The 18,393-nt window shown below is 41.7% G+C and overlaps 1 protein-coding gene across 1 annotated transcript in view; it reads left to right on the top strand.

The window, feature by feature from the left end:
- Positions 1-759: 759 nt before the first annotated feature.
- LOC117258922 (helicase ARIP4-like) overlaps positions 760-18,393 on the top strand; it is a 99,185-nt gene continuing 81,551 nt past the window's right edge. The window contains exon 1 of the mRNA XM_033630165.2: positions 760-896. The gene's annotated coding sequence lies outside the window, so the exon portion shown is untranslated. The remainder of the gene's footprint in view (positions 897-18,393) is intronic.

Here is an 18,393-nt window from a genome sequence, read left to right as displayed (position 1 = left end):
TGTTGGTGCCCCACCAAATGCATCTGATGCCCTTGTTATGTTTCTTCGCCACACCAGTGTGTGTGGCTGTGTAGCGCACCTTTCAGACATCTATACATCCATCCATTTCCGTAGCAGCTTATCCTCTTGAGGGTCGCGGGGTCACTGGAGCCTATCCCAGCTGACATTGGGCGAGAGGCGGGGTACACCCTGGACATGTCGCCAGACTATCACAGGGCTGACACATAGAGACAGACAAACATTCATGCTCACATTCACACCTACAGGCAATTTAGAGTCACCAATTAACCTAGTCTGCATGTCTTTGGACTGTGGGAGGAAGCCGGAGTACCCAGAGAAAACCCATGGTGACACAGGGGGAACATACAAACTCCACACAGAAAGGAGACGTTAAAAATTAAAACTGTAGTCTTTATTTTACAAAATAAGATTTTTTTTTCTGACAATAAAGTAAATAAATTGGACAACCTACAAGGCAAGGTTTTGACCCAAGTAAAAACTACTTAATAAATGTGAAAATAATCATTATTTGTAAAGGTAAAACAGTGAATAATAATTATTATCGTAAAAATAAATATAGATAAATTTTATTTAATTAAAAAGCACCGTCAGTTATTAAACACACAACTTGCAGCGTGTCACTGTTGTCATGTGGGCTGTGGAGCTTTTGTGCCTTTAGTAACCCCCAACAGTTTGGATGCTCGTGCACTTCCGGAACTTTCGTAATGGCTTTTTTGTGCAGAGCGCATGCAGGGACCATCAGGACCGACCCCCCTCTTTTAGCAAGAAACTGATGAATGAGTGGAAGCGGCCAAGCCTGCCCTGCCTCTCATTACCATTTCACAAATAAAAGCTTTTCTCTCGGAGGGACTCACGGCACAAACGGGGGACGGAAGGTGAGACACACACACCGGCTTTAATGTCCGCTTGAACACGTTTTCTTTCTGTTAAACCATTTTTCCTCCCTCTGTGTGCATTTTGCGGGGCGTCAATTAGGCTCCAGACAATAGAGGAGCACGCTGCACTTCTGCACCTCCGCTTCCTCCCGTCTGCATTGCTATTGCAGTCTCCTTCCGTGTTATGAAACAAGCAAGCACGCTGCTTTCTCTTTTTATTTTTTCCCATAACAAGCCCTGCTCGGAACAAGCCGTGACCGTGGTGGGGATGCAACCAGCGGGGCACACCATCAGCCGACACAGCTGACACATCTGCGGGGTTAAACAGCCCCACTGAAGTCAACGAGCGCCTAATTTGAGGCAGTGTTACCTAACAGCCAGTTAGTCTATAAGGACAAACCATAAATGGAAGTGGCTTATGTAAAGAGTTATGTAAATTGAGGCTTAAATGTCAAGTTAGGTGGTTTAGATTTCCATAATCGCCAAAATTAGTTTGTTGTTGAACCCCTAAAGTAGTTTCTAGTTGTCAGATTAATTTAGGAAAGTCTATGCACCAGGGACAGTCATACCAAGCCCAAGGGTGAAGGGGTTCAGAGGTTAAAGAGCAGACAGTGAGCCCCAGGGTGGCTCCTAGCTCAATGTAGCGCTTTATTTATGGCAACCACCTTCAACACTCATGCTCACTGGTTGAATCAGCTGTGATCACAAAGATCTGAGGGAAGTGACAGAATGAGACCTAAGTAAAGTCACTGATTCAGCGTTTCACTCAGGGTGGATATTTTAGTAAAAGATAAGTTAGAAAAGGAGCAAAAACGATGCAGCAAAACCACGGATAACTTTTTTTCTACATATTTGTCTTAAGCCCTTTTCAGACAGGAATTGTGCAAATTTGCAGGAAAGCTCAATCAGTCTTTTTTCAGTATTGGCAGTATAAAAACAAAATCGGGGAGTGCGGCAAAAATGCCGCTTGCCTACTTTTGTTTATACAGAATGCGCCTTTTTCGGGGCAATGGGGGGCGTGAGCAAGTAACAAAACGTGTAGCTCAGCGTGTGACGTAAACAGTGACATGTGAGGGAAGCCATGGCTAGTCAGTCCTTCGCCGATTCTCTCGCAAGTCGGCCTGTTCTTCACCGTTCCCGTCACTTGACGATTAATGGCCTCTTCGTTTGCGAGGACAAGGAGGGCGTGCAATTCCTTGTCTCCCCAGTTGCTCATCTTTACAGTGTCTGTCAGGTTTGCGTTTCCCTCTTGCTACTAGCTGCTCGCTAATTCCTGCTATCAGCTGTTTCCTGTTTATCCACCGCCAGTGGGTCGCACATGCGGCGTCTCAACAGCTCCTCCCACAAGTCTTCAACAGCCCCTCCCGTTGTGGAAGGCCGCCTCGGTCTGTTTAAACTAAAAGGGTTCCGCCAATATGACTACCCTACGAGGCAGAAAATTGGGAACCTCCGATCAACTCCCCAATCCGGCTCTGTGTGTATTAACGCTTGCAGCTTGCCGGTGAAACGCCCCAACATTGGCCGAAAATCTGGCAGTGTGGGGCTTCTGTCAACACTTGGCGCCTACATCACCTACAATGCAACTCCACCACTGACACTCTGGTCACTGGGTCAGCACCATTAGTATGCCGGCATACGCCTGCAGTGCGCCAAGTCTACACGCCATCAGATTGGTATCAGAGCTTGTAGATGCCACGGATCTGCTGCTAAATTTCAGTGGCGAGAGCAGCATTAATATCATCACGACCACATGGACCATAAAAACACAAAAGTTGAGGGAAATTGATAAGACAGAAAACAGATGAAAGTGTCTCCGGCATACATAAATAATAAAGTGCACTTTACTGTCAATGGAGGCAATTATTTGTTAATTTGGAGTGCAACCGTGTCTTTTGCCCTGTAGGCCTTCATTGTGTGTTTTGTCAGCTGACAGTTGCGTGGTTGCTGCTGCTGGCTGACAGACTACACTCCATTTAAACAGCTTTCCCCGGCCCTCACAGTTACGTATGAAATGACAGTGTGCAGTGAAATGTAGTGGACCCACTGATTCAGGTGTGTCATGCTAGTAGTGGCTAATGTATCCTCAAGCAGAGCTGAGGAGTGAGCTACAAAGGTCCGGTATCTTTGCTTTCAAACTCCACAAGTGCAGTCTTCAGCCCAACCAGTCCCCCAGGAAGTGTGGCAAGCTTTAAAGCCAATTTTTTCAGTGGCCAGACAGTGGAATTATAATTTCAAGGTCCATCATGTGATGCCATGGGGCCCAAAAACACTTTTCCCATAGACTTTGGCAAAAGAGACATCTGTAAATCATTGGATACATTTTTTTAAACATCACAACCTCCGTAATATGACTCTTTTTACTATCAAGATTTGATCCACCCATTTTGATAACATATCAAAAGTCTCAAAGACCCTTAAGAAATAATTTATTGACACTCAAGTAAGCGGAGCACTGTACCAGAAGTTAGCTGCTCAGCTCTCGAAAGTCTGTCGTGCACTTTCTCTCTGGGCCCTATGATTCAGAAGATCCAGGTAATTTTAAAACGGGTAAGGCAAACTTTTCTGGCTTCATGTGCTTCTGAGCTACTTTCATAGGACTGAACGGGTCCCCGCCTCGAATGCTGTATCCAGGTCTCTTTATACACCCATGGCCCCAACTGATGCTGACTCAAATAACATCCCATCATCCCTCTGGAGCCACAAAAGGCTTTATACAACTTTCTTTTCACATATGCCACTCTGTTTTAAAAAAATACAAAGTCGTAGCATGTAAACACTGTGAGCCATGTAAGTTATTTAAACTGTAGTTTTGCCTATTTTCAACCCAGTGGCATAGGGTCTTAACTATGCAGTATTAATTTACGGTGTGACAAAGGAAGTTGAAACCGGAGCAAGTGTGCTTTTAGGCTATCAGAACAAAAGTGCATGTTAGTTGCCCGTGAGACTTAAAAACATTTACTTGTACCAGTTCAACAAAAACTGAGTTAGAGGACTAATCAGAAGTTGAGAAGCGTGTGTCCACAGCCCTGGTGTTGTGCATGCTGGGACACTTATTGTAAATGGTGTCGAGCCATTCTTAATGTTATTACTTAAGGCTATGCTTTACCTGGTTTAGAAAAAGCCACAATATCTGCTGTAAGAAAAGGTGTATCAGGTGAATATTACTGGTGTAACTCCTCGGTTTGATTTAATGCTGGCTTAGAATTCCTCTGGCTTTTCTCTCTGTGATGTATCCACTTTCCCTCTATGTACTTCAGTGATTTCCATTTCTCAGAATGTCTTTTCAAAACCCCCAGAGACGGGTGATAGCTCGTTATATGGAGGAGAGTTTGATGCTGAGATCTGAAGGGCCGGGGAGCAGAGAAAAAAGTGAGAGTCATGCCCTTTAATCAATATCCAACATGTCTTCTAGTTGCAGTGCATTCTGGTCAGTCGATGTTACTGTGGGTGCTGTGTCAACGATGGATTTCTGACTGTATGGCTGTAGAATATGTGTGTGAAATGGCAGATAGAAGCCTCTGTTTGATTTTGAGCGATCTGTGAGAAAAACATTTAGCTTTTTGCTGAGTTTAATTTTCCTGCTGCAAAGGAAACACATCATCTGTGATCTTTGGCCATGTCATCTTCTAAAAGTCTTTCGGTGTGTTTTCCTCAAATTACTGTCTCTGATTTGGTCACGCTGTATCAAACTGTGCAGCTTTCAATGTTGCCTTTCAAGTCTTTTTTGGGGGGAGTTTTGTAACGCTGACCGGGCACTTTGCCTCCAAGTTACATCCTGTATCGGGCTGATCGACCCGTGGCAGGAAGATTATGTTCTAATAGTCTGATTCTGGGGCTTTTCTGTCTGCCTCAGCTGTCAGTGTTGATTCAAAGACTTTGTTCTTTTAATCTGCCCTTGGATCAGGTATCCAGTGAAGCACTTCTGCCAGACGCAACCTTAGCCGATGAAACGCTCTCGCTTTCTTTCTTTTTTTTTTAAACTTTTGTTCAGTCTTTCAGACATCCTCAGACAGAGCAGAGGAAAAAAAAGATGTTGCATAAAGTGTAAATTGTGTTTATTGTTGTCATTGTTAAAGGGTTGTCTGATTGTGTGCTTTCTTTAGTGAAGGTCAGTCGATCTTAGAAAATCTTAAACCTGCAGTGACTGGCTGTGTCTGTGTGTGTGGACCCAGACTTGTAGTGGAGTCATTGTGTTGGTGTGAAGGTTAAAGTTTGCTTACATCACACTGTCTGGAATGGATACTTTGCACTTGTGGTATGTTTAAGCTATTAAAACACTGTTCACATACTGTTTCTAGTTTGTGTTGGGTCACAATGCTGAAAAAAATTCTACATTTGCTGACTCCTGGCTCGTTCGAACCCGGGCCTGGGTTAGTTTGTTTGATTTTGGTCCTGTTAGAGTCACATTTTCTGTTTAATACTGAAATGATGATCTGGGGTGCCTCTGTGGCACTCTCCTTTTCATCCCTCCCTTCATCCTTTCATCACTGCTTCACTGTGTTCCTGCTACCGAGCTCAGCGGGCGGCTGAGTACAGGAACAGAGCGCTCAGAACAGCACAGGAGTGATGGAGGGATGGAGGGAAGGAGGAGGGTGGCTACTGCGGCCTGCTTTACAGTTATGCACGTTAATGGCAGACGAGATTTCATCTGTTAGTATAAGAGAGGGGAAGAACTGTGTGTGCACAGCCTGTGTGTGCACAGCCTGACCGCATGGTTGGTCAATCAGACCTGCGGTGTAATGGACAAAAGTTGCAACTAGTAAGTAGAGGACAATATGTAGTTTTCACATAACTTCAAAGTTCGTTCCCTGAATAATTAATTATTCCTAGTTTGACTTTAAATGGAAGATGGAGAATTATTTAGTCTTGTCAATCAGCATCAGACCTACAAAATCATGAAGGGAAATCCTCAAGCTTAAAGCGTGTCATTGTAAACACATGATGACAACAGTTAGCTTGCTGTCATAAACCTCACATCACTTCCAAATAGTTGTAGCAATATAGTTGAGTAGCTTAGAAAAGTTAGAAAAAATTCAACGATATTTTCAATGGCTTTTCAGATGTATAAAAAGGTTATAACATGATTCCATTTTGTTAAAATAGAGACTAAAGTGAATCAAGAATGATGGAAAATAGAAGATAGAAAATAGTTTGTGTTGAAACAAATTTCTGCAGATGCTTGTGTCAGATGATCTATCAGTCAGATTTTTTAAATGGTTGTTTTTAAGTTTGACGCCTTGCCACGGTCACACTGATTGATAAAAACTCAGGCTTGTAATAACTTTTAATCTTTAAGGCCTTTCAATGGGACAGACCAACTTTGAAGTCGATCGGATTAAATTTCTAGGAGGAGTTTGTTAAAGTACGACACCTGGAAATGGCCAAAAATCCACAAAAGTGGCACAGTAAATTCAAATGGCCAGCTTCCTGTCGGGTTTAGAGCACGGGTCCAAGAGACTTTTTTTGTACGTCTTGGGACATCACATGCGCCGACCAAGTTTCCTACATGTAGGTGAAAGTAGCTTCGGGGATGTTTCGTAGAAAGTTTATAGGGGGCGCTTCTGAGCCATTTTTTGGCACCCAAGCATGAGACCCTTCGAATATCAAATAGCAAAATATCCCATTATTATCTTTAAAGATAATGGGATATTTTGCTGTGTTATTTTTTGTAAAACCAAATGAAAAGCATTTTGAAATGTTAAGCACTGAACACAGCTAAGAAGAACACATCAGCCCTGTGTTGCAGATAACATGAAAGATTTGCCTTGGGGTTGTAGCTGCGTCTTCAGTTAAGGAATATAAATTATTTAGCTAAAGTTTGTACACAAGGGTTACAATCAGACCAAACATTTAAGTGTAGAACAAGACTTTGTATCTTATGTAGCAGTGAAAATACTAGGGGAAATCTAAAACTCTCATCAGATCAATGTTATCAGATCCAAACATTAAGTAGAAACCAGAAAGTGTATGTGTCTCAGAGCTACAATGTAGATGAGGACAGAAAGGGAGGATAGACCAGTGTGGGTGTCCCTGACCCACGCTGCTTCCCGAGCTCGCTGAACCCTACAACGGTGATGGAGGGATGGAAGCTCCAGCATCTCTTTGACCTAAACTCCTTGAAAAGCAGCAAGAGGGAGAATGATGGATTTTGAGCAGAGCGGTCTGCCTGACCTCCGCTGATGATATTCACAGAGGACTGAAACATCACAGCGGGGAGTGTAGGTTTAAGATTTAGAAACAGCTTTACACTCTGTCCTTATGGCCAACGTTTAAATCAGTGAAGCAGAAAGGGAGGAAGGAATGTAGGGCAAGTGAGACTCTGACCTCCTCTGTTTCTCATGTTTTAGTAATTCTTTAAAACAACATGTAGGGAGTGGATGGATCGCTGTGTGTGTGACCTACTAATACTACCCTAGTTAGCATACTATAACTTTTTAATCTTTGATGGGAAAAGAATGTGTCAGGACATGGTCAGCACTTTATAGTTCTCCTCTTTCATCGAGAGAAGCGAGGAGTCAGGGAAAAGATGACTCCCTGATTCCCTGATTCTTGTTGTTGATGTGAAACAACACTGAATAAAAATATAAACACAACACTTTAGTTTTTGCTCACAGTTTTTATTAGTTTAAATAAAGGATCTAAGACCTCTTCATGCAAACACAAGGCTTAGTTACTCAAATTATGTTTACAGATTTGTTAAAATCCGTGTCAGTGTGAGCACTTTACCTTCATTATTCATAATCCATCCACCTGACAGGTGTGGCATATGAAGATATTGATTTAACAGCATTATTATTAAAGTCTGCCTTGTAGTTTGATTTAAGTAAGTTTTTAAGGGAGTGTGCTACTGGCATGTGGACTGCAGGAATGTTCATCATGTGTTTATGAATTGAATGTTCATTCAGCTTCCTTAAACTGCCTTCAGTGTCTTCCGAGAATTTGGCAGTACATCCAACCAACCTCATAACCACAGACCATGTGTAATCACACCAATCCAGGACCTGGGAGATTCAAATCATCAGTGGGAGATCCCTCAGTCAACTGAGATTGCTTCAAGTCAGGCAGTCCGGGTGTTTTTTTGCTAGTCAATGTGCTGTGCAGTGTTCCTTTTAGGACGTAGTGGTCCCCAGATTTTGCTGTGGAGTGAGTGCTCTTGACTTTCTTGCTTCTCTTTGGTACAGACAGCTGTGGATGTGATGCAGCAGCACAGAGAAGGAGAAACTTTCCACTGTAAGGCTTGTAGATAACATTATCTTCTCTCTTCTGCTTGGAAGTGGTGAATTTACAGCTCATAGATACTTAATGCGACACAGTCACTGGCTTTTGTGTGATATTTAGTGTGCAAAAATGTTGCTGCACATTTCCGATCAGCTGTTAGCGCCATTCGCTTGTTTAGTATATTTATGAATGCCGCTGTCACACTGGACATCCCGCTGAGCCCTGTTCAAACTTAAAAACTTTCTATGGAAAAAAAGAATCGTTGAATATTCTAGGGCTGCCCCGTAATAGTCAACCAAATGTTAGTTGACCAGAAAGGTCATTAGTAGGCAAGATTTCATTGGTTGCTTAGTTGCAGAAAAAAAACATGAAACTCTACTAACTCTATTCTCAGACCATGAACTTAAACAATCGTGTTGCCCCACCCAAAATATATGATGACTTTTGGCCGGCTAGGAAAATTCGTAGTTGGGGGCAGCCCTAGAATATTCGTAGTAGAAGGCCAAAACTGATTCGTTTGACTGAGTTGGGCACAGCCCTAGTTTGCACAACTTCTGATTTTTCTGCACAACTGTTTGAAACTGTCTCCGGGATACTTATCAGTAGCTGGTTTCATATGATCTTGCAGGTGAAGAAACCAGTTATGAAAGTCCTTGGCTGGCTCACTAGACCGGTTGGATGTACTGCCAAATTCTAGGAAATGACATTGGAGATGGTGGTAAAATTAACATTCAGTTGACAGGTAACATAAGTGTTGCATTTCTATTTTTGTTCAGTGTATAGGGGATAAAGGATAAGACCGGGATAGCTGTCTGACTTTCAGCATTTAACCTGCTCACATTTATCATTTTAAATGTAAAAACCTATTTAACAATGGAGTTTGAAGCATAGATCTGTCTAATTGGCTCTCTTTCTCTTGTCCATATCCTCAAACCGTAAGCAATGAAGGGAAAGTTGAATAAAGGGATGTAAGCTGTTATCACAGCAGCAGGGTGGCTCAGTTGTCAGGGGAACGGTCTCACAAGTGAAAGGTCACAGACTCGGTTCATGTTCCTGACAAACTGTCCCTAACTGTGACATTTGGTTTGTTGTTTATTACAGTAAAAACACCACAATATGAGGCAGTTTAATACAACACCACCTGTAGGGGGAAACCAGCTCCACTGTGACACTCAATGAAAACTGAATCATCCTCATAAAGAGGATTTGTTGCAGCACTGTTGTATTGTTATTATTGAGTGCTTTATATTGTACAGGTGGACCACATAAAATGACAACGTAGTGTATGTTCTCCATAGGCATTTTTACATTGTCAGGTCATTTTTATGATCAGTAACTGCTCATGTTGACAACAGGGCATCCACTGACTATATTTTATTAAAATAATGTAGGTTATTTGGAGTTAATATGATGCTTCAGTAGCTCGAGGTAATCTAACCAAGTGGGGACCTCACTTTTGCTGTCTTTTCATTATGAAAGTTTGTGTTTCCTTTCCATCTTAAATGTTAAATCAAAACTATGCGTCTTCATATTTCTGTTGACAGGTCATTTGATCATTTGTTTTCAGCATTAGCAGATGAAAGTGAAACGTATGATCAGTAAGCCTTTCCTTGGAAAGCAGACAAAGTAGTATTTCAAGTATTATAAGTAGCAGCAGTTGTGAGTTCTTGTAGTGTGTGCTGTTCTTTTGGTATAACACTAAAATAAATAAGGGTGTTTAGTTCTACAGGGTGCGTATACACAGATGAGTGTTACACTTCAAAGCTGTGTGTGGGCTGTTAGCTGTAGTGAGGTAAATGACTGACCATACGGTTGCCTTTTTTGTCCTTTAATGGAATGATTGTACCAAGCCGATGTTGTAGAAAATTCCCCATACTGCTGATACACTCCCTTCAGGGCCTCATCCTGCGGAGAATATCTAAACTTTTAATGATTTAGCGTCTTTCTCAAGACGTGTGTGCTCGTAAGTTATTCTCTGAGAGTCAAGGCTGTTATTGATGAGTGCGAGCCTGTTTGGATTTGTCAGATTTTTAGTGTCAGATCTCTCTGAGAAGAGGGAGTGTGTGTCTTTCTTTGGGCCTTCATAAACCAGTTTGTTCCTGTACTTCTATCTTTGTGAAGGCCAACAGAGTTGTTACATGGGAGGCTCTATTTTTACCACTCCAAATTCCCATTTAAATCCTCATCTTTCCTCAACATAGAAACACAAACATCACCTAGATCGCATTAGAATACTACACTTTAGGTTTAAGTTATGGCCATCAGTTATATTGGCAATTTTTTCAACTTTGTTTCTGAGAAACAGTTTTTTTTCCTTCAGTTTTGTCTTGGAAATGGCGTCAAATACCCATGAGTCTCAGTCAGCGTTGCTATGATACGAAGAAGCCAATCACATGAGCCATTTTGACAATTCGGCACACTTTGTCATTGATACTGGAACTAAAACACAGCACCTTTTGTCACATTTACTGCAACTAATGATCGTTTTTATTATTGATTAGTCTGCCCTCTTGACTCATCGTGAAATGTAAAATAAAAAGTAATGAAATGCCATTTGCTCTGAGTCCAAGGTGATGTCTTCAGATGTCTTGTGTGACCAACAGTCCAAAACCCACAGGGACAAAATTTACTCTCATATATGACAAAAGCAGCAAATCTGGAACCAGTAAATGTTGGGCAGGTTTGCTTAAAAAATGACTGAAATGGTCAATTGATTTTCAAAATAGTTGCTGATTTTTTTTCTTTCGATTGATAAATAGATTGATTGACAGTTTAGTTTGAACCATGGTCTTTTCGCATACTTAGAAAATCTTAAAATGTCTTAAATTCAATTATATATATATTAGGCCTCAAAAGTCATTAAATTGTCCTAAGTTTATTTATTTATTTATTTATTTATGTACTTATTTATCAAAATGAGTCAAGCTACTGAACATAATACTGTCTTTTTACTTGGTACTTGCACCGACCTGGTGGCAAAATGTAGATCAACCTCACTCACTCTAATATCCATATACCTACTTAAAACCTACCTCTGCACTGGACTACATATATACTACTTACCTTTATAATTACCTGCAACGCTTGACTAAGTAAAAGAGTTTTTTTTGTTTTTTGTTTTTTTTTTTTTAATCAAAATCAATTTTAAATTTAGTAAAAAAAATGATCTTAAAAAGCATTTAATTTAAGTGTCTGATACCAGTGGACAATCAGGTTTGAACACACTTGAAGGGTTTGGGTAAGGCACGTAGTTTTATGTTTGGATCAGCTGCAAGGTACTACTGCATTTAGTCAGTGATGTCCCCTTAAGTATAGAAGAGAAATTGTGCGTGTGTGTGTCTGTGTTTTTGTCGTTACATTTGTGTGTCTGTGTTCGTCTGCCACTTGACCCTAATGGCACTCTTTGCCTGTAGGAGCATGGGTCACTATGGAGCAGCTCTGTCTGTGCTTAACTGGGCTTAGTGTGTGTATGTGTGTCCTGTCATGATCAGTACCCTGTGATAAGCTCTCTCCTTTTACATGGGTATTTCTCAGTTTGTGTGTGTGTGTCTCAGTGTGTTTGCCCATGTAGACGCACCTGTTATTGTTGACATGAGTCAGTTGTTGACCAGTGTCCATGGCTACACCTCGTGCTCATCTGTCATCTTGTTCATTTTAGGCTCTATGTCCCATCTAAATTACGGCACTGTGTATGTATGTGTGTGTTTGCACACTGTTCCTATTTGAACTCATTGGTTGGTCAGTAACGTCTGTTCAGAGTGAGTGAGTGTCATGTTTGTCCCAGTTTAAATAACAGCATGTGTTTGGTTTTTTTTTTTGTGGGTCACTTGGTAGCCTCAGAAAGACGGGCCTTTATCTAACATGTTGGATATCTAAATTAAGTCGCCTGCAATGAATTGTAACAAATAGGAATCCAAACCACTGATTGATGCCAGACTTTTCTATTTTCCTGTGGCTAAAGCAGTAGAGCTGCAGCTGCACCACAGTGCTGAAGTTTGCATTGTAATAATTACAAGTAGCTCCAATGCCACAGTCCAGGGACACATCTGTGGCTCTTGCAAGTGATGACACAGAAATGTATTAACGGAGGGATGGGCCTTGAAGCTTTTTGCTTCTTTCTTGCATCCACATGAGCAACTTAGATAACTGTTGAGTCTTGGTTATTTAACTCTGCAGAGTGTGTTTTTTGTCCCATTAATGATTAAGCTCAGAGGTCAGAAAGGGTCAGTGCGGATACACAAAACACTGTTTCACTAATGAGGTAGCTAATAGTTTTGCCAATATTGGGTTTGCATGGGAAAATGAAGTCAAGACTTAAATCTTGGAAAGGAATACTTCAACCCCAAATGACCATTTGTATATCAGTTACTCACCCTGTGTTACGTTGATTTTGTGATGAAGAATCCAAAAACAGAAAGTTCTTGATAAACTGAAGTCATAGGGAGGGTACCGGTCCACTGATGCTTTGGTTGGTTAGTTTATGTCATTGTGTGACTTTGCTGGATCCGAACGAACCCTCTAAAACACCAACGTCACACAATAATGAACTATCGATCAAAGCAGCGGTAGACCAACAGCTCCCGTGTTCAACAAGGTAAAATATGTTTCTGTCAATGGAGTCTGACTCTCAGGAAAGCATGGATAAATTAAATCTTCAGGTCAGTTCTAGTGTTTGGGAAGTACTGAACATACAGTGCCCTCCAAAAGTATTGGAACAGTGAGGCCAATTCCTTTATTTTTGTTGTAGACTGAAAATATTTGGGTTTGACATCAAAAGATGAATATGGGACAAGAGATCAACATTTCAGCTTTTATTTCCAGGTATTTACATCTGGATCTGATACACAACTTAGAAGATAGCACCTTTTGTTTGAACCCACCCATTTTTCATGAGAGCAAAAGTATTGGAACATGTGACTGACAGGTGTGTTTTGTTGCCCAGGTGTCTCCCAATTACATTGATTATTCAAACAATAAATAGCACTGAATGTCTGAGCTCAGTTTCAGATTGGGTACGATAGGTTTTGCCTGTGCAGACTGCATTTAGAGGTGGAACCAACATGAAAACCAGAGAGCTGTCTATGGGTGAAAAAGAAGCAATTGTGAATCTGAGAGAAGATGGACAATCAATCAGAGCCATTGCACAAACATTGGCCATAGCCAGTACAACCATTTGGAATGTCCTGAAGAAGAAAGAAACCACTGGTGTACTAAGCAACAGACGTCGAACAGGTAGACCAAGGAAGACATCAGCAGTTGATGACAGAAACATATTGAGAGCTGTCAAGAAAGACCCTAAAACAACTGTTAGTGACATCAGCAACAACCTCCAGAGGGCAGGAGTGAAGGTATCACAATCTACTGTTCGCAGAAGACTTCATGAACAAAAGTACAGAGGCTACACCAGAAGATGCAAACCACTCATTAGCAAGAAGAATAGGAAGGCCAGGCTGGAATTTGCCAAAAGGTACAGAGATGAGCCTCAAAAATTCTGGGAAAAAGTTTTATGGACTGATGAGACAAAGATTAACTTTTTCCAAAGTGATGGAAAGGTGAAAGTTTGGAGAAAGAAAGGATCTGCTCATGATCCCAAACATACAAGCTCATCTGTGAAACACGGTGGAGGTAATGTCATGGCTTGGGCTTGCATGGCTTCTTCTGGGACGGGCTCTTTCATCTTCATTGATGATGTAACACATGATGGCAGCAGCAAAATGAACTCAGAAGTCTACAGAAACATTTTGTCTGCTAATTTAAAGAAAGATGCAACCAAACTGATTGGGAGATTCTTCATCATGCAGCAAGATAACGACCCAAAACACACTGCCAAAACAACAAAGGAGTTCATCAGGGGCAAGAAGTGGAAGGTTTTAGACTGGCCAAGTCAGTCTCCAGACTTAAACCCAATAGAGCATGCATTTTACCTGCTGAAGAGGAGACTGAAGGGAGTAACCCCCCAAAACAAACAACAGCTGAAAGAGACTGCGGTGAAAGCCTGGAACAGCATCACAAAAGAAGAATGCAAAAGTTTGGTGATGTCAATGGGTCACAGGCTTGATGCAGTTATTGAAAGCAAAGGATTTGCAACTAAATATTAAGTCTCATTCACTTTAATCTATTTTATTTTCCCCCTAAATATTTAGGGGCACATGTGTGCATAAAAAAATCAGCCGAAGCAGCCTATATTTTTGTCAATAAAAAAAATATGATAATCTAACCGCAAATGTTGGAGGAACTCCAGCCGCCTTCCCTCTTCCCTGTGTGACACGGTTATGGGCAGTTTTCCAAGCCACTGTCGGCACAATGACTATAAGTCCCACTGTTGGCAGGGTGGAAATAAGTGAAAGTGTGGCGGAGGCAGGGATGGTTTTTGCTGTGGGTAATGTGGGCGACCACCCAGGGCGCAATGTATGTGAGGGCGCACGAACGCCCTCCAAAAAAAAAAAAAAAAAACTCGCCAGTTTTCTAGACTACCACTCATTTCCACGTCAAGTTAGTGGAGCGGGTGCTGGGGCGCCCCTATTATCACGTTTCAACCAGCAGTTGTGGGTTGAACGGGGGTCACAGACAGGAATACGGCGGAGGCTCATAGTGCTCTGCGGCGCAAGATAACGGCTTACCGGCGACAGAGAAGTCCGACTCCAGGTCCAGTAATTTCCTCTTTCATTGGTGTCATGACTGCCCAGTAGTACCTGGACAACTGAGCTGTGGCGGTACGCAGGTATGTGGCGTGTCAGAGGAGAAACGAGCCATTCACATTTCTCTCTTTGACGCAGGTAACGGCCCACAAACCTCACCGCACTTTAGGGACTGTTCTTTACTTGTCAGGGGATGGGGGTGGCTGGTTGATTTTTATTTTATTTATTTATTTATTTTATTTTGATCCCCCCTATGTTAATCACTTATTGATGCAGTTAGGGACCGTTCTCCACGGCCAGGCTGTTGGCTGGGTGGAAATAAGTCAAAGTGTGGCGGAGAAGACGGACCAGGTTAAGCGGTGGACCTCTGGGGAAGCCTCCTCCGTTCTCTCCGCAGTTAGGGACCGTTCTCCATGGCCAGGCTGTCGGCTGGGTGGGAATAAGTCAAAGTGTGGCGGAGACGAGGGACCGGGGAAAGCGGCGGACCTCCGGGGAAGCCTGCTCCGTTCTCCCCACAGTTAGGGACCGTTCTCCACGGCCAGGCTGTCGGCTGGGTGGGAATAAGTCAAAGTGTGGTGGAGACGAGGGACCGGGAAAAGCAGCGGACCTCCGGGGAAGCCTGCTCCGTTCTCTCCGCAGTTAGGGACCGTTCGCTACGGTACCGCTGCTGGGCAGGGTGGAAATAAGTCCTGCAGAGTTTCAGAGGACCTGGAGAATGTTTTGGGATAGTAATAACATTATATAAGATAATCATATTGCAAAGATAATATAAGATAATAACATTAAAGACAAAATTAAATTGCAATACTTTTTCAAAGCTTGATGATTTTACCTTTCTGTACATTTTGTATACAAATTAATTAAATAATTTTGCTTGTAAATGTCTATTTGCATCACGTTTATTACGGAAAACACATCATTTGATCAATTTACATTGTGCCCCTAAAGTTCTTTGTGTGCTCCTTACTTTTTCAACTTAGGAGCACATGTGCTCCTTGGGAAAAAAGTTAGCCCTGATATATATGTGTGTGTGTGTGTGTGTGTGTGTGTGTGTGTAAGAGAAGGACTGTTTTTAATGATTATTTTCAAGTCTGTGTGGAAACTAATTAGTAATCTGTTAATTAATTAATCTGTTGATTAAGGTGCTGTCTTCATTTCTTGTTTTGTTCAAACAACGGTTCAGCAGTGAGTGTATGGTATTTGTTAAATTAGTAGTTTAAATGACAAACTTTTCTCAGAGTAATGTCATTGATTAAATTGTCTGTTGATCCACTAATTGACTGATCATTTCAGTGCTTTCTAAAAGATGTAAAAGTCTATAAAGAGGCAGTAACAAGGGATCATAAGATACCTAAAAATGACTGTTTAGGCTAATGGAAAATTCATCTCAGTTGTAAACGAACACACCTTAAACTCAACTGCAGACTTAAGTCTTTGATCACAATTTGTTGTTTTGTGGTTCAGCAATCAATCCATCTTTTGACACAATCTATTCTACACCATATTTTTGATGAACAGTCTGTCATCCACACTTGGTTTTCCCTGTTGGATCACATTCCCTTTTTAGATGTTTAGTGTATCTGATAAACCTGTGAGGGAAGATAAGGTTGGCAGAAACAGATGGGAAAATCTGAGATTGGATTTATTCTGATAAACATTTGCTGGCTCGCCAACATGGTTTTAAAAAAGAATCTGTCTAAGATGTTGATCGTGGAAGGAAATTGATTCCTGTAAAGAAAAATGATATCATGACTCAGAAAAACAACATATAATTGATTGCTGTTTTCCAACTACAAACTTGTGTTGTCACACCATCAGGGCAGAGGTGACATAAACTGTTTTGCTTTTAATTTTATCTTTAATTTTTTTACTTAACTCTTCAGTGTCTGTGCAGTCTTCTTCTCTAAATTCTTCAAGGTTTTTTACAGCAGTTTTGTATAGGCTGCCTGTAGGATAAGGCGCTTCCTATTGTAGCTGAGGGTCAGATGGGTTGCGCAGAGGAGACCCTTCCCCTCCAGTGTCCTCATGTGAACCTAAAGCAACCCAGTGAACCCTCTAAACCCTCACTGATTGGCTGTAGAAGAGCCAGTAGCATCCAATTAGAGATCATCCAGGCACGGCAGTGATTTCTGATCCCTCCCTCGCTGCCTCTCGACCCCTTCCCAGTTCAACCATGGGCTCAGAACGTATCGATTAAGTGTGTGACCTCCTGCATTAGTTACGTGCTCATGCTCTTGGTTTGATGCTGTGCAGATGTCAGAACAAAAATGAACACAGTGTTTTGACTTAAGCTGTCAGTAGGAATTTCGAAGAATTCCCTTTGTTTTCCCCGTCTGGCTTCTAAAAGCTCCACAACAAGAGATATGATCACTGTTGGGTGTGGTTTCTGTTTTTCTTCTCGTTTTCATTGTTAAACTGTGCTGAGATGCTGCAGGCCAAAGGGAGCACAGGTGGGCGGGGATTAGAGATGACACCCAGGGAGGGTGGGATTGGCTCGAGGGTTTACCTGTTTAAAAATATCCTCTGAAGCGAGTTGCCGCAGGTCAGCGTTGTTCACTGATCCAGGTCACTGATTTGTGCAAGACCTTTAGGCCAAAGTATTAAATGCAGGCTAATCCAGAATGAACTTGTCTGTGTTGTAGGTATTTACAGGTTTAAAGACAGAATTAGGAAAACATGTATTGGATCTGAGCGATCTGCAGGACCAGATTAGAATCAGCAGGCTGCAGGTGTTAGAAGAACATGTTACACATCAGATAATATTAGCTTGGTTGAGGCCAAGTGTATATGAACTCTGAGACATGATTATTTGGATATGACATATTGCAAACAAAGCAAATACTGCACATTGATGTGAATACTGGACATTGAACTGATGCAAAACACAGTGCGGTGTGTTTTAAAGATTACAAAACAATTCTTTGGGTTCCTAGTCAGTGCTGAAACATTGTTTGATAAGTCATTAATTAGTTGATTAGTGGACAAATGCTCTGTCCTACTTCCATACTACACACTAATGCTGAGTAGATTTTTTTTCATGTAGTGTGTTCACACTTTAGAAGTGACAAATTAAATCTTCTCCAGCAAACAGCATGCAAACTAAATACGGTTTATATTTGAGTGTGCTGTTGATGAGCAGGATTCTCTCACAATCCACTGCACAAAGAAAACTGCTCACCCGAGCCCCCTGAAACAGCACCCAACTTGGATTCCAATTTTTGTGTCAGCCAAACTGTGGCATTACTATTTTCATTTGTCATCTGATGCCACTGGGCCCAAAAAGACTCAAATTGTAAAGAGATGTCTGTTAATCAGTGGATAACCTTTTTTTTTGAGTGTCACAACCCTTGTGAAATGACCTGTTTCACTGTAAGGATTTGATCCATTCTATCCTATAACTTTTTGCAAGTTTAAAAGAGCGGCATGATAAAATCATTTTATCCCGCTTCAAGGCAGTGGAGTGCTTATCCGGAAGTGAGCTGCTCCGCTGGTGGAAGTCTCGAGTTCACCTGCTGTATTGGCCCAACAATGCAGAAGCACAGTGGAATATTCGGATAATTTTACACAAGGAAATCAAACTTTCTTGGCTTCATGCACCACTGAGTAATTTTCATAGGAATGAACAGGGCCCCCCCTCTGAC

The sequence above is a fragment of the Epinephelus lanceolatus genome, chromosome 8, assembly GCF_041903045.1.
Source record: "Epinephelus lanceolatus isolate andai-2023 chromosome 8, ASM4190304v1, whole genome shotgun sequence".
Classification (NCBI taxonomy): Eukaryota; Metazoa; Chordata; class Actinopteri; order Perciformes; family Serranidae; genus Epinephelus; species Epinephelus lanceolatus.
Note: the sequence above shows the minus strand (reverse complement) of the source record. Positions and strands in the feature narration are given on the sequence as shown.